Source organism: Pleurodeles waltl, chromosome 6, assembly GCF_031143425.1.
Source record: "Pleurodeles waltl isolate 20211129_DDA chromosome 6, aPleWal1.hap1.20221129, whole genome shotgun sequence".
In the NCBI taxonomy this organism is placed as follows: domain Eukaryota; kingdom Metazoa; phylum Chordata; class Amphibia; order Caudata; family Salamandridae; genus Pleurodeles; species Pleurodeles waltl.
Genome location: NC_090445.1, coordinates 983139383 through 983155243, shown reverse-complemented (window position 1 = coordinate 983155243; position 15861 = coordinate 983139383). Strand labels below are relative to the sequence as shown.

The 15861-nt window shown below is 43.8% G+C and overlaps 1 protein-coding gene across 2 annotated transcripts in view; it reads left to right on the top strand.

Annotated features, from left to right (window-relative positions):
- Positions 1 to 15861, top strand: part of SLC16A12 (solute carrier family 16 member 12) — a 511884-nt gene that overhangs the window by 137827 nt on the left and 358196 nt on the right. For both annotated transcript variants that reach the window (XM_069239860.1, XM_069239861.1), the window contains exon 2: positions 699 to 765. The gene's annotated coding sequence lies outside the window, so the exon portion shown is untranslated. The remainder of the gene's footprint in view (positions 1 to 698; positions 766 to 15861) is intronic.

Below are 15861 nucleotides of genomic sequence, written 5' to 3'. Positions count from 1 at the left end.
CTTCTTTCTTGGATATTACATTTTCTTGTGATTCATTGCATCCTTTGGGATCCAAATTTTTGCCCTGGCTGGCTGTTGTTTTCTTGTGATCCTTCATCTTCTAGTGTGTGTATATACATATATATATATACACACGCACACACACACACACACATATATATGCACAAGTTATATGAACCTATATGAATATATAATAGGTTCTATTGCCATCAAGGCTCTGGTGGCATCATAAACTACGAGGCTGATCCATTTTAGGTCTGCGTACCCAAACCTGAGTACCCGCAGCTGCAAAATAATTAAAGATTCATAGGTAGGGAAGGGAGACCATCCCCTGGGCACCGAATTAAGTGAGAAGTACCCAGTGGGAAGTACCCAGTGAGACCCCCGACCCTTGTTGGACATGCAATGTGTACCTGGTGCACAAGCCCAGCAGAAAGTACAACAAAGGTACACACATTTTTTAAATTTGCAAATCCTTGAAAGATAAAAAACGTTCTGACTCTGAGACTGACCACAACCCAGGCTCTATGGCCATCCTTTGGACTCACTATATATGTATTTTTCCATATATTTATAAGTAAGATACAAAACGAGTAAGACTGTATGGTCCAACACTGTCAATACGTTTGTAATTATTAGCAGAATTTAAGGAAAAATATAATGATTCAGGTATCTAATTATTCTTTTTATTATTTCAGGTGGTGCTACTGCTGTTTCCACTCAAAGACCACTCATAATGACACATTCTTGAGAAGAGAATAACAAGTAAGTTATTGATTGTAATGAAAGGGGTGGCATATAAATATTGAGCATTGAGTCTAAAAACTGTTTAACCACCATAGCAATTTGTTTTGCTAAAACCGATGGTTTGTCCCTACGCAATTAGTCAGTTAATGTAGTACTTTTTTTTAATTAATGTGTATTATTTTCAAAACTAATATAGTACTAGATGCCACTAAAATCATTAATAAAATACTAGATATATAAGATGGTGGCAAAACAGAGCATTGCATTATTGAAGACATAAATTGCCTATACAGTAGTTACCAAACAAGTTCAGATTTTTTGCCAAAATGCATATACAGGGCTCCCATTCATGTTTGTGTAATTCTACATAGCATAAAATCACACCCAGGGAAATAAATCCTGTAGTGCAAACACGGACTTTTTTTCCTTTTCTACACTAAGAAAGCATTTTCCTAATGGAGAAACGCTTTTCCTCCACCCCCACCAGCCTTGAAGATGACCCATTGCTGAGGCCATCCTGATAATTTCCAGGTTATTAAGAGGATGAATTTGAGTGCCCACAAAAGTACAAATGTTTGTGCACCTTCTCAAACCTACATGGCAAAATGTGCCTTGTAACGCTCAATTCCCACACCTTACTTGGGATTTACTACAGATTGCTCCAAACTAGTGGCAGAAACATCTGAAACAATAAATCCATTTCGCTTGCCGAAAGTCCAATTGTGAATTCCTGGAATTCATAGGTATTTTCATCCGTAAACATATGTGTACAGACAACAATACCTATGGGAATAGGGCCCAATATATGTAAGTGTTAATTGATGCCTCATCATGTATTCCAGTAATACCCTTGCACTTAAATAATTGTGTGTGTGTGGGGGGGTGCATGTCTGTGTGTGCGGGTGTGTGCGTGGGTATGTGTGATGTAAAGTGCTCCAACAAGTTACTCTGGTATGAGAGGTGCTAAAACAAATGAGAACATGTGAGAAAGGGGCTATGGAGAGACAATTGTCACGATTGGAGGGTGATAGTGAGGGAATCATTCAAGAGCTGCAACTAAGATTATGGTATGGTGCACTGTAAAGTTATCATTTACTATGCTTAATGTTGTAGAATGCACCTTTTTTGTCATTATGTTCCCAAACTTTCTTGGAGGGGGGAAAATCCTCCCCAAACCCTCCTTGTAGTGGTCAGGCTCACTGTGCTAACTCGCTATGCACCGTACATGGGGCTGGTTTGACAAAATTTGCTTGGGCTGCTTGGGTTCCCAGCCATGATCTGATTTCACCTATACTTGCATAGAAAATACATTGTTTGCCCTGCAGTAGATGGAAAGTAATTTCTTCCCTCCTATTAGTGCTTATTTTGAACCAGTGGTTGATGGAGGGGGCCACTAGCACTAATTTTTGGGGACTGGCACTTTTTGTTCCTAATCAGACATTTCTTGGGATAAAAAAGACACACAAAGGAGAAAGAAGAAGGACGAGAAAGACGGAAAAACCATCACAAAAGGATAAAGCAGGAAGGTGCAAGAGTGCGATAAAGATGAAGGGGGTGTTTGGCAGTGTATTAAAAAGGCATGAGGTTAATTCAAGACCAGAGAGCCTTGGTATTTGGTGTGCTGACATTTAATAACACCAGCTATGGGCTTCTGAGCAGAGCTTTGGGCACAGGCACTCATTCTTTTACAAACCAATCACTGCTGCCTATCCCCCAAAGGGTAATGTTAAAGATCAAACTCTTATAGACTTGCTTTCCACTTCAACAAGCAATAACAATTCATGTTGCCTCTGCTTTGCTTTTACTATGACCAACTACAAGTCATTTTAAGCAACCACAAGTGGGTTCCTATGTTGGTGGTCAGTGGAAGTGGAGCCTGTGCACATTATTCTTCATATAGCATGCATCTCAATGTTATTGATTAGTGAGTGGAATATCTGCCTTGTCTTGCTTATGCATATTATTAGACCAGTCAGCATTAGGGTGGTCTTCCCCCAATATTCTTGCCTTCCTCCTTCATGTTTGCTAATCTTGTTTTTGCTGACCTTAGGACTCTGGGCACTTTACCACTGCTAACCAGTGCTAAAGTGCCTGTGATATCTCTCCTAAACATGATAACATTAGCTTCCACCCTATTGACATATTTAATTTGCTTATAAGACCCTAGTAAAGTGGTACTACATGTACCCAGGGCCTGTAAATTAAATGCTGCTAGTGGACCTGCAGTACTAATGTGCGACCCACTAAAGTAGCACTTTGAACATGTCCTATGCTTCCCATGGCAGCGTGTGTGTGCAGTTATAAGGTGGCATTTGACCTGGGCAACCAAACCCCTTTGCCAGGCCCAAACCGTCCTTTTTTATACATAGAAATCACCTCTAGGGTAGGTCCTGGACAGCCCAGAGGGTAGGGTGCACTGTATTTAAAAAGTAGGACATGTACTTTTAGGTTTTACATGCCCTGATAATGAACAACTTTTAAATTAATTTTTCAATACTGCATGCCCTACCTCTCCCATAGGATAAATTGGAGTTACCTAATTACATCGTATACGTGTAATTACAAATGGGAATAGGTAACCAGTTCATGTTTGGTGTCTCTGGAATCCTAATTTAAAATCTGACTTATGGGGAAGTCAGATTTTAAACTACAGTTTTGAAAATGCCACTTCTACAAAGCTGGCATTTTCCTTCCTTTACCATTTAGTGCCTGTAGCCTGCCTTTGGTCACATGACTGGGTGTAGCCTACAGCTGGGCTTTGTGTATTCCTCCTTGACAGCCGCGCACAATAGAGAACTAAGGTGCGCCTGAATGGCCCATTACTGGAAGGATGGGAGGGAGGAGCTGGGCAAAGCCCCACTTACACCTGAAAAGGCTTTGTCCTGCCTCCACAGAAAGAGCTGCATACCCCTTGTAGTTAGTCTGGAGCCAGGATAGGCAAGCCAGGATGCCTGGGGACTTCAAAGAGAAACCTCTAGAAGCTTATTCAGCACTTTAAAGGCACAACTGGATATAAATACTGGACCTCAGACACCAACTCTTCAGTACATTTCTGGACTTGTGGATACTGTGCCAGGAAGAAGGACTACTGTACTGCTGAACGAATGCCACTCTGCTGGACTTTTGCCGTGCTGAACTACTGCTTTGCTGTGCTGCTACTTTGCTGTGCTGACCTGTTGCCTTCTGCTGTTTTGCATGGGTGAGAAGAACTGGACCTGCACCTCTTGAATCCAGAAAACCCAGAGTGACTCCAAAGGCTGAACCTCCGACACCACCACTTCAGTACATTTCTGGACCTGTGGATACTCTGCTAGAAAGAAGGACTACTATGCTGCTACAAGAACTGTCACTCTACTGGACTGCTGCTCTGAAGGAACTACTGCCTTGCTATACTGACCTGCTGCCTACTGCTTTCTTGTCTGGATAGGCAGAACTGGATCTGCAATTTAATCTTGAACCCAGGACACCAGAGTGATTTCAAGAGCTAGCCTGCTGGTTTCCTGATCATAGCCTCATGGAAATAAATGGCTCCCCAACATGCTGCACCAGCCCCTGGACCTAGGTGATGTGAGTTCCTCACTACCAGGAAGTGCATCTCAGGTCCTGGGTGCTTGGTGTTGCTCAAGGGTACTGGATTCAAGCTTTAGGGCTCTTTGTGACCATAAAAGGACTCATCTGTACCTAGACTTCACCACTTGCACCAAGATCAGGCGCAAAGTATTGTCATCCTGTCTCTTCATGCCCAAGCATCAACTGCTTGCAGGGACCGCCAATATGAAGCTCCAGCAATTCTCTCCCACGATGCCAGCTGGCTCATCGCAATTTGCCGACAGCCTCCCATGACATTCTCACTGCTCCTTGTGGCCCTCTTCTAAGTGAATGGGACTGTTGGCACAAACTTAAGAAGGTAAACTTCTGGTGACTGTGCAACCTGCGCTTCATTGCAGTTGGCCTAAAAGAGTGACTTTGACTTGGTCCAACATGACCAGATATGCTGAGTTAGCGCTTTGTGCTTTTTGGAACTATTTTCACTCAGTTCTTTAAAAGTTCATATCATCGCCAGTTCTACTGATTTTTTTATTGTTTTGGTATTGTTTTACTCATTAAATTCTTCTCTATTTTTCTAAACTGGTGTGCAATACTTTTGTGGTGTGTTTTCAACCTGTTACTGTATGAAGTCTTGCAGAAATGATTTACACATTGCCGTTGAGTAAAGCCGAACTGCTCTGTGCTAAGCTATCCGAGGGATGGGAACAGGTTAATTTAAGGTTTGCTTGTTACATCACCCTTAGAATTGTGGTTTCACCACCTCAACCAATAACCCAATTTCCTAAACATATCCTTAATCGTTTCTTGAGTTACTATCGCTCTTTTTTTTTTGTATATTTCTTTATTGAATTTTACATATTTAATTCAAATGATACAGAACAGTATAGTGTTACGTCATTTCTTCTTGTCCAGGTGTATTTTGTGTTTTAACAATCAAATCAGTTTATAGAGGAGTCCAGACGTTTCACCTGTTACCGTGGTACATTTCCTGCTTGATATGCAGTTTGTTGAATATATAAACATTTTTTTTTTTTTGTATTAACAAAACTAAAAACTGTTTTGCTGAATAGAAGAATGAAAATTAATAATATATATTCAAAACTAAGATGTAAAGAAAAGGGAGAAAATGCTTATGTTGTATCATATGTTTGTAATGTTATGTCTGATATATATCAAGGTCTATTTTGCAGTATGGGTGGTAAGTGTTGTAAGTCGGACTCATTCCCATTGGCATTCTGTTCCCTGGATGTGCATGTGAGTATATAGGGTGCGTGTGTGACTATATAGTAGTCCTGTGCTTCCCCTAGAGGAAGGTGCTCCATTTATGGAGGACGTAGGTCATTTTTTGCTTCCACCTTCAGAACTAGTGATTCCCAATATTCTAACCCCAAACTTGTTATGCCCTTTGACTGGAGCCACTGTAGGTGGTGAGCTTCTGCTTTGGACCATAACAAAAGGTCTTTCAACCACTGCGTTATTGATGGGGGTGTTTGGGATTTCCATGCCATGGCTACTCTGTGCTTAAATAGTGCAAGTGCTAAATCAATGAACTTGTGGAGGTATTTGTCTTTTTTTTTGGTTTTGGTTTGAATATTTAACAGGCAGAAGGATGGTGTCGCAGGTAACATAAAATCTGTTATTTCAGTAATTATTGCAGTAATTGTATGCCAAATAGTTTGTAAATTCGGGCAGTCCCATACCATGTGGTAAAATCCTACTGGGGACGTAGCGCATTTCGGACAGGCGGGTTTGTGTGTTGGGTACATATGATTTAGACGCTGGGGGTCTAAATAGGCTTGATGTATATAGTTAAAGTAGGTGAATCTAAATCTGCCATTACGAGAGATCTACTTTACTGAGCGCAGTGCCAGATTCCATTCTGTTGTTGTCAGTGGGTTTGGTAGTACTTTATTCCATCTTTCATGTGTTGTTTGTAATGGGGTATCGGTGTGTGCCCGAAGTGCTGTATATAGAGAGGAGATGATGCGTTTAGTTGTCGTTGCAATGAGTATAGCATGTAGGACCAGAGAGGTGGGTGGTTCGGTGTTTTCTGGGCCCCATATGTGAAGTATACCTTGTATTATGGTGTGAAAGGTGATGAACTGACCTGGTGTAATTTTGTATTCAGATATCATATCCTGGAAAGATTTAAGTGCACCATCGGAAAAGAGGTGTTCCATTCGTGTGACACCCTTATCTGTCCATAGTGTTCGTGTCTGGGTTGGTATATTTTGTAATATTCCAGATATATCCCATAGTGTTATTGCCGGTGAGTATGGAGTAGGTGATTGTTTGGGACATAGATAACGATGCCAGGACGTGTGTGCCGTTTTTAGCAGTGGGGTTATAGTAGAGTCACCTGTCCTGTTGCTAGACAACCACGTGTATAACGGTGTGGAACCCAGATAGCCTTTCAGTTCACGTGTCTCAGGATGTAGTGGAGAAGTCAACCACGTGGTTGGCCATTGTAGCTGTGCTGCTGCATAGTAAGACTCAAAGTGTGGGGACCCTAGACCCCCATCTTGGAGCTGTCTCTGGAGTACAGATAGTGCTACTCTACGGCGTTTATCTCCCCATATTAAGTCTAGTAATAAACTATTTAGCATTTTGAAGAAGGCACGTGGTACCACAACAGGCAATGCTGAGAAATAATATAACAACCGGGGTAGAATTAACATTTTAGATATCGCTATTCTGCCCATTGGGGATAAAGGTAGCGATTTCCAAAAAGTAAGGGATGTGCGGGCAGATGTTAGCGCTTTGGTTTGGTTGCTATCTAGGAGATTTTTGGTCGAGTAATATATATATACTCCGAAGTATTTGAAGGTGTCATATTGCCACTGTAATTGTGTGTTGTTCGTGGCATGGCACGCAGTGGGAGGGTATAATACTAAAGGAAAGACACATGACTTGGGCCAGTTAACCAGGAGTCCTGATGCCATGCCGAATTGTGATAGTGCATATTCGAGTTCAGGAAGCGTGGAATGTACGTCTCTGAGGTATACAAGGGCATCGTCCGCGTACAATGACACCACGTGGAATCTATGAGAGCCCCGTATGCCCCAGGTTTCAGCTTTGGAACGTAGGTAGCATGCCAGGGGTTCCATTGTTAAAGCAAATAGTAACGGTGATAGGGGGCAGCCTTGCTGCGTGCCGCGTTGTATATTAAAGCAATTAGATGTTACCCTGCCTGTTTTTACTCTTGCTAGTGGCTCTCCGTATAGCGTCTTGATCCAGCGCAATAGGCAAGGACCAAATCCCATCTGTTCCAGACAGGCAAATAGGAAGTCCCACCCTAATGTATCAAAGGCCTTCTCTATATCTAGAGAGACCGCTACGCGCTGCATGTCTTCGGACGGTGTACAATGTATTAAATGTAAGAGGCGTCTGATATGTATAAATGTCGTGCGGTTTGGAATGAAGCCTGATTGATCGTGGTGTACCAATGAGTGCATTATAGGTAGCAGGCGGTTGGCTAGTATTTTACCCTGAATCTTGCAGTCTAAGTTGAGTAGCGATAAGGGGCGGTACGACTTTACATCTGTCATATCTCGCCCTGGTTTAGGCAGCACCACGATCAGGGCCTCCCTCATAGAGCGTGGTGGGGTGCCCTGTTGAAATGCTTCTTGCTATACTTCTAGCAATCGTGGATAGAGAGTGGTTGGATATGTGGCGTAGTACGCAATGGGTAAGCCATCCGTGCCTGGAGTTTCACCGCACGCCATTTGCTGGACCGCGGCCGCAATTTCATCTAATTGTATGGGTTCTTCTATAGCATTGCGTTGTGTATCATTCAATTTAGGGAGATGTATCCCTCTTTAAAAAAATGTTTTTTCCATATTTAGATCAGTAGGGCGCTCACAAAGCTGTTGGTAGTAAATGCTTAAGGCGTTGTTTATTGCGAGTTGTGTCGTGGCCATACGTCCATCCGGCAACCTGATGGCCATTGCTGGTGTTCTATGGCTTGCTTCTCGGAGGAGCCAGGCAAGTACCTTACCCGAGCGATCCCCCTGTGCATGTTGTAAGGCCATACGTATGCGATAATCATAATGCTTCATACCTGCGTCGTCTTAGTTGGCGCAATTATGTGGGGGACCCAGGGAGTTCTGCAGCATGCATTTCTTCCTGCCGTAAGTCATGTTCTATCTTGATGAGGTCCCGGGTTAATTGTTGTTTTACGCCCCAGGTAGTGGTCATACAATGCCCACGAACAACCACTTTATGTGCTTCCCATTCTGTTGCACGGGTGGGGGTTGTGTTAGCGTTTGTTGAGAAATATTGGTGGGTAGCGTCTGCCAGTGATTCACGGAATGGAGGCTCTAATAAGGCCTCTGTTTGCAGGCGCCAGGTAGGTATGGCGGGTCGTGGTGTGCCCCAAGACAAAAGTGCTGTCAGCGGATTGTGATCTGAATGTGTTTTCGCCAGATATTCTATGTGTTCTAAAAGAGGACCATTATTGGTGGTGATGAATAAAATATCTATCCTGGTGTGAAGGTTGTGTACCGGGGAATAGAATGAATATTCTCGGCTCTGGGGATGTTTTAAACGCCATACATCAACTAATCCCATGTGTGTACTCCAGGTACAGAGATGACGAGTATTTCTCAGACCGGGGGCTGAGGATATTGGGGGATGGGATCGGTCTAGTTGTGGATCCATTATGCAATTGAAATCACCACTCCAGATCGTAGGTGCAAGTGGATCATTGAACAGGGCTGGTGTGAGGGAGTCTAAAAAGGGGATCTGATTGTTATTTGGGGCATAAATAGCTGCTAGGTTGATGGGTGCGCCATCTAACTTTCCCTCTAATATCACAAATCTGCCTTCTTCATCTATTGTCTGGGAGGTGAGGGCAAAGGGAACTCCGGGGGCTACCCATATTAGGACACCTTTGGCAAATGCTGAAGTAACAGTGCCATATAGTTGACCTCGCCAGCAGCAATGTGCTTTCGTCAATTCGGCCTTTGTAAGATGCGTTTCTTGGAGTAGTGCAATATGTACCCTGTGGGGTCTGAGATATGAGTATATTTTATATCGTTTAGTGTATGTTGCTATACCTCTAACATTCCAGGTCATTATTCTATACTGTTGGGCTTGGGTCGGTCGTTGTGTATAAGACATCATTCCTTAGTTCTTATGTAAAATAATACAGACAATCTAGCACATTTTTACATTTCACTTTCCGTAGCAAGCATTTGTTTGGGCAACTGCGGGGATATGGCCCAATATTTCGGGCTGCGATGGTGTAAGACATTGCATAGTAGAGAGCATGGTGACACATGTATAAAATTAAGAAGAAAAAACCTTAACCTTGAAAACAATCCCTCCCAGGCCGCACCTGTATATTGTGCCGCCCAATGTATGTTAACTAGTAACAGGAAACGTGTGTCTCTATGTCGCAATGAACAACGTGTCCAGAGTTACATCTTGGTGGGGTGGTAACCGGCTTTTAAGAGAATCTACCCCGTTCCAGGGCCTTTGATGATTGATGCAGTAGAGGAGAAAGGATCCAGATAAGTGGTGTCTGCGGGGCTGTCCAGGTATTCTATGATGATTTGTCTTGAGATTGATGGATTACGTTGAGTGTGCGGCCTGTTATTGTCTATCAAATAATGTCATCCACTGAGCCAGGCGTGATATGTGGGGCTTAATTGCTGCTAGTCTCGGAAATCTCAGAGCCAGAATCTGATCCTGATATTTGTGTGGATTCCGAACGGAGGGTGTCAAAGGGGTTTTTGCAGCAGCGTATGGCTGCCGCTACTGCTTGATCGTGCTCTGCTGTCACTTGTTCTTGGTTTGGACGGGTTTTAGTTGGTTTCCTACGACGGCGTTTCATTCTTGGAGTAATCCATGTGTCCGCCTCCCTCTCGTCTTCTGTAGCTGTCACCAGGCCCTTTGCGTGAAGCCAGGTCCACACATCTTCAGGTGTTTGAAAGATGTGTGTGGTCTCTTGGTCTATGACTTTAAGTTTTGCTGGGTATAGATGGGTGTATTTGATTTGTAGGGCGCGGAGGCGTTGTTTGACCACCATGAATGATCCCCTTTTACGCTGCAGTTTCATTGAGTAATCTGGGAATGCTGTTATTGTTGCATTTTCAAAATGCCAAGGCCCTTTGGTGCGGAATAATTGTAAAATCAGGTCACAATCACGAAAGTTCAAAAGGCGAGCTATGAGATGGCGTGGAGGGTTACCTCCCTTAGGTGGTCTACCCGGTATTCGTTGGGCCCTTTCAATGGAGAACAGGGGTGGTACATTTTCATGAAATACTGTGGATTTAAGCCATTTTTCCAGGAATGCTTCTGCATTGGGTTGTTCCGATCGCTCAGGGAATCCAATGAATCTGATGTTGTTACGTCTCGAGCGTCCCTCTGCAACTTCCGCCCTACGATGAAGTACATTGAGCTCTTCCTGCATGGTTGCTACTTGCGTCTGTAGCGATTGGAAGGTTGGTTGTACAGTTTGAGTAATTGCTTCCGTCTGAGTGACTCGCTCTGTGAGTTTACGATGATCGGTTCTCAGTAGATTAACTTCCAATGAGACTGTGCCAATCTTGGTTTCTAATGAAGTTTTAGTGTCTAGAATTGCATGTAGGATTGACTCCAATTTTTCCGAGTGACGCTGTAATGTATTTTCCAATTTGCGAAACTGTTCAGTTTGTGACAGTGGTTCTGAAAGGTCGTTGTCAGTTGTGACCATGGTTTCGTTGATGGGTTTGTTAGGATGTGACTTCCTCATGGTGGCGGTGGGCAAGAGAATTGTATTTGCGCGCTATGTCTTAGTTGTTGGTTTGTTGCAAGTAATGGTCACGTTGTGACACTGCTTAATATCTGTGATGCAGCGACTGATAGTTTTTTGAAAAACCTTAGGTGTGTCCTTGTGTCATTTAGAACCTAACAGAGTGGGTTAAGGAACACCTGGCGATATCTGAATGTTGGCGGCACCCAGTATTAAAAAGTGCCGGATTTAGTCTTAATGGTGTCTTTTAGGTAGTTTGTTGGGCGCTGGTTACTTTATTCTTAACTTACTCAAGAGATGCCGCTAAGGTGGGGCTGCAACGCATCAACCAAGAGTCTGTGCCCCACTGCACCACGCTCAACGACTGTGGGCCGCAGCCCACTCCGCGCATGCTGTGCAGGGCCAGGGCCTCAGTGGGCCCCGGTTTGCCACATAAATGTGTAGCCCGCAGCGGGGAATGAGAGTTATTTGAGGCTCCTTAGGTGTCCTTGTGTCGTTCAGAACCTAGGAGAGTGTGTCGATGAACCCCTGGCGATATCTGAATGTTGCGTGTTGGCGGCGCCCAGTATTGAAAAGTGCCGAGTTTGGTCTTTATGGGGTTTCTTAGGCAGTTCGTTGGGCGCTGGTTACTGCATTCTCAATATACCGCGCTCAATGTCCGTGGGCCACAGCTCAGTCCTCACGTGCTGTGCAGGGCCAGGGACTCAATGGGCCCCGTTTCGCCACAGAAGTGTGTTGCCGGCAGCGGGGGATGAGAGGGAAAGCGAGCAGCTTCTTTATTTAAAAGATTCAGCTGAGCGAACTGCTCCGCAGCATGCGCAATGCACTCACCGCTGTATTCCAGGCTGCATCGAAGGTCCAAAGTAGCGGAGGGCTTCCTCCCGGCACTAGGGCGATGGGTCGCACACGCACCGGTGCGTTTACGTAGATATTCTTTGTTTACGCCACAGATAGATTGGCAGTGGTGCCGCCGGCGAAAGTCCAGTTGGAGCTTTCTTGCAGGAGCGGCTATTGCACTGGTCGGGCCGCCATCTTGATTATGATTTTAGAGGCGCCGGTTGTAAGCTCCGTGTGAGAAATACCTCATTTTTCGCCTCCGCTGGCACCAGCAGCTTGTCCCTCATCAATCCGCAATTGCGGAAGGGGCCTCCTTTGTATGCAAAGCTCCTCTTACGCATGTTTGTACAGGATATTTTCAGGCCCCGTACGGAGCTCGTTTATGAGTGTCCTACACAGCCGCCATCTTGGCCACGCCCCCGAGTTACTATCACTCTTATGGGTATTATCAGTAATTAGGTCAACCTTTCCTTCCATTGTATCATGCATCTTTTAGAATTCATATTGGAAATTAGTCACAGTAACATTTCAAGGTAAATTGTTTTGCCCTGTGCTCAGCAATATTAACTCATGTTGTAAAATGGCTGCACATCACTTATATGGTGCTCAGGAGAACTGTAGGTTCTGTGGTGAACTGCAGTCTCCCTGGCGGCACCCATGGTAGCTCCATCAGACTTTGAAGGGGATGGACATGCCAACTTCATGTAAGGCAGGAATGGGATTGAGTACTCTGATTTTCACTTATGTGAGATTGGATGTACAAGAGAGAGCGTCCTTTATCCATCAGATGTTCACCACTACCACATTTGAACTCGCACGTAAAGGGCATATTGTCATTTAAGATGCCTGACAATCGAATTACAAAATGGCATGCACGATTGTCTGCATGTACGTACCTTCATAACATATTTCTTCTAGGTACATAGACTTGGGAATATTAAATCTTACTTTCATGATGTTGTGGTAGTCGATAATATGGCTACATAGTAACAATATCCTGGCACACACGATTTTCACAAATAGACTTGTTAACACTGTCAACACCATTAAGAATAAACCTCTTCTGATTACCTTGCAGATGCATTTTAGGGTCGCTGGTTCTAGTTCATAATTGCGTCCTTACAGTTAAAGGGAGGCCAGTGGGCAAGTACACATTCCACGTTCGCTGTTAAAAAGCAGCACACTTGCCCCAATACTCTATTAGGCAGTGGCTTCCAAGAGCGAAACATAGGTGCAATTCGTGGTGGTTGTCAGATGATGTGTGCCTCTGCAAAACCATCCCCAATGGAGCAGATGCATTTGTAGAGATCTGCAAGTCTCTGCACGTTAGTCCCTTGACTTACACTTATGTACTTCTCCTAAGTCTACAGTGCAAAAAGGACACTTCTCTCCCTTCCTGTATTCCATCTTCTGCTGTGACAGCAATGTACTTAGGGCTGTTATTGGGAATGGGGAGCGTTGCAGGGGTGAGTATTTACTGCATTCCTCTGTGAATGTTTAATATGGTATTGTCTGCACCGTCCACTCCTTCTCACTGGTCTCAAGGTGCACATGTTTTGACCGGGGCAGGTGCACGTGTTGACATACAATTTGCACTTGTACCCCCTTTTGAGAAATGCTCTTAGAAAGTTTATCCCTGTTTTGTTTTTTACCAGCTTTGGGATTTTTTATTTGAGCTGTCAGTGTTCATACATGCATAGATACGATTAATCTCCAACTTGACAGAGGAATGAACAATGAATACAATGGTCGTTGATTCTGTTATTTCACCGGTCGTTTAGATCACGCAGGTGCTTCCAAGATTTGCAACTCAGAGTACTGACATGGTGGTCCCACATTCTCAAAGAAGCCCTGGTGAGGGAACAGTGCCAGATGGTAGTCACCATATTGCACCGCTTGGACCCCCTTACATGCACAGTTGCACCACTGCTTAATTTGAGCCAGTGGTTGCCGGTGGAGGCCATCAGCACTTATTTTTTAGCACCGGCACTTATTGTTCCTGATCGGACATTTCCAGAGAACAAAAGAAGGAAAACACACACAAACGGGAAAGAAGGATGAAGAGAAAGATAGAAAAGCGGCAAGAAAGGAGACCTGCAGAAGTGAGATCAAGGTGGAGGGAATACCTAGAAGTGGATTAAAGAGGCCAGGGATGCATTCAGGGGTACGCAGCCATGCTATTCAGCAAGCCGTCGTTTCATTGCACCGGCCGTGGGCTTCTGGGTAAGGCTTCAAGCACCGGCGTTCTGTCTCTTACAAATCAAGCATTGAGGTGCACATGGAATGTGTTGGGTCTTATTACTCACATGGGTGAAAAGATGGGGATAGCTAATGTCAACCTCACAGGACTGAAAGGAGCGCCTCACTGCAAATGGGCATTAAAGGATGCAATTAAACAGAATGAATATCATGCACCACCAATAAAGTAATAGAAAAAAAGAGTGCACTAGGGAACAGATATGCTCTTGCAGGGCCTTTGCAAGTGAGAGTGAGTAATTTCTTTACCATGTCTATCCTGTGCCTTTCTGATGTTTGGGTCTGTGGCTGTTTTGATCACTGTAGGATAAGGCTGGCCCTGGGTGATTGCGTGGGTCTATCGCTTTGAGACTTAGGGCTGAATTTCTGCAGCCTGTCTATCTTGTGCCTCTCTGATGTTTGGGTCTGTTGCTATTTTGATCAGTGTAGGAAAAGGCTGGCCCTGAGTGATTGCGTGGGTCTATCACTTTGAGACTAAGGGCTGCACAGACAAACCCTCTAGCCACATCCAAGACCCTCCAACCAACTATACAAACGCTGAGCGTGTTTTCTGTATCATATAAAGTTAGCACTGCAACTGCTAATTAAAGACAAGGTTTCTGCCACTATATGGAGCTGACTCCAGCTTTAAATAGTTGAAGCCTAACGAAGCGCTATTTTACCACCGTGGGCAATGGTAAATGGTTACTTGTCATGGGAACTTTAAAGTTATGTCCTGCTTTTGCCTGGAAGTACGGTATCATCAGTTGACAAGTCTAAAGTATCTAAAGTAAAAAAAAAAAGGGAAACATAATATAATATGTACAAAGCAGCACAACACATTTAGAAACTCACACACCAAATGGTCAAAACAGAAAGCAGCATAGCAACACATCACATTGCAATAATGCAGCACAAAAACAGAGTAGCACAAAATAGTAGAACACATCGCCCACACAACAAAATGTCACACAACAAAAATGCATAAACAATCTTGTGTCAAATTACCACCTCCAGAAACCTGCTTTCGCAACATGGTGGTAAGAGTCATTTGCACCACAGCACTGACTAAACTTATCACCTTGGACAAGAAATTCAGGCAATCAAAACCTTTGTGATCTGGTTACAGGAATCTCTGTGTGCTGAGCCTAAGTTGTGGCCAATCCAGTGCCCTCTCAGCACTGGGACATGCACACTTTGCAAACTATTTCAACTAGGGCACACAGTTGGAACATGTGTTAAATTAGTCCACTGTGTTTTTATTGTGAAGTAAATTTCTTCCTGGGAGTGTGGACAACATTCCATGGTTTACATAGCACTCCCTTTAATATACATGAAGACTATGCCTGACAGATTTGCGGAACAAATTACAAACGCCTAAAATAACATAGGAATGCTAGTATTCGTCCCCTCGTGGACGGATTCTTCAGCTAGACACCTACAATTCAGCAAAATGAGTGGTTTTGTAAGGTAGAGAGGCAAAGACTGAAGGGAATGCCGCTTTGCTGAATTTCACAAAAGATTCAAAGACGGATCATTTGTTGCATAAAATTAAACATAAAGTTACATTTTTTTCCCCAAATATGGAATAAAGCAGATAGAGGTTCTTGCAAGGTGTAAACGCCTCTGAATTCTACATTTTAACCTTCCATTCACCTGTGAGGGCGCCACATCTCCACCACAAAGAGAAAACTAAACATGCTTTTCTGGTCTCAAGCTAGTTTACAAGGACACCAGGAAATGATTTTTTTTGTCTT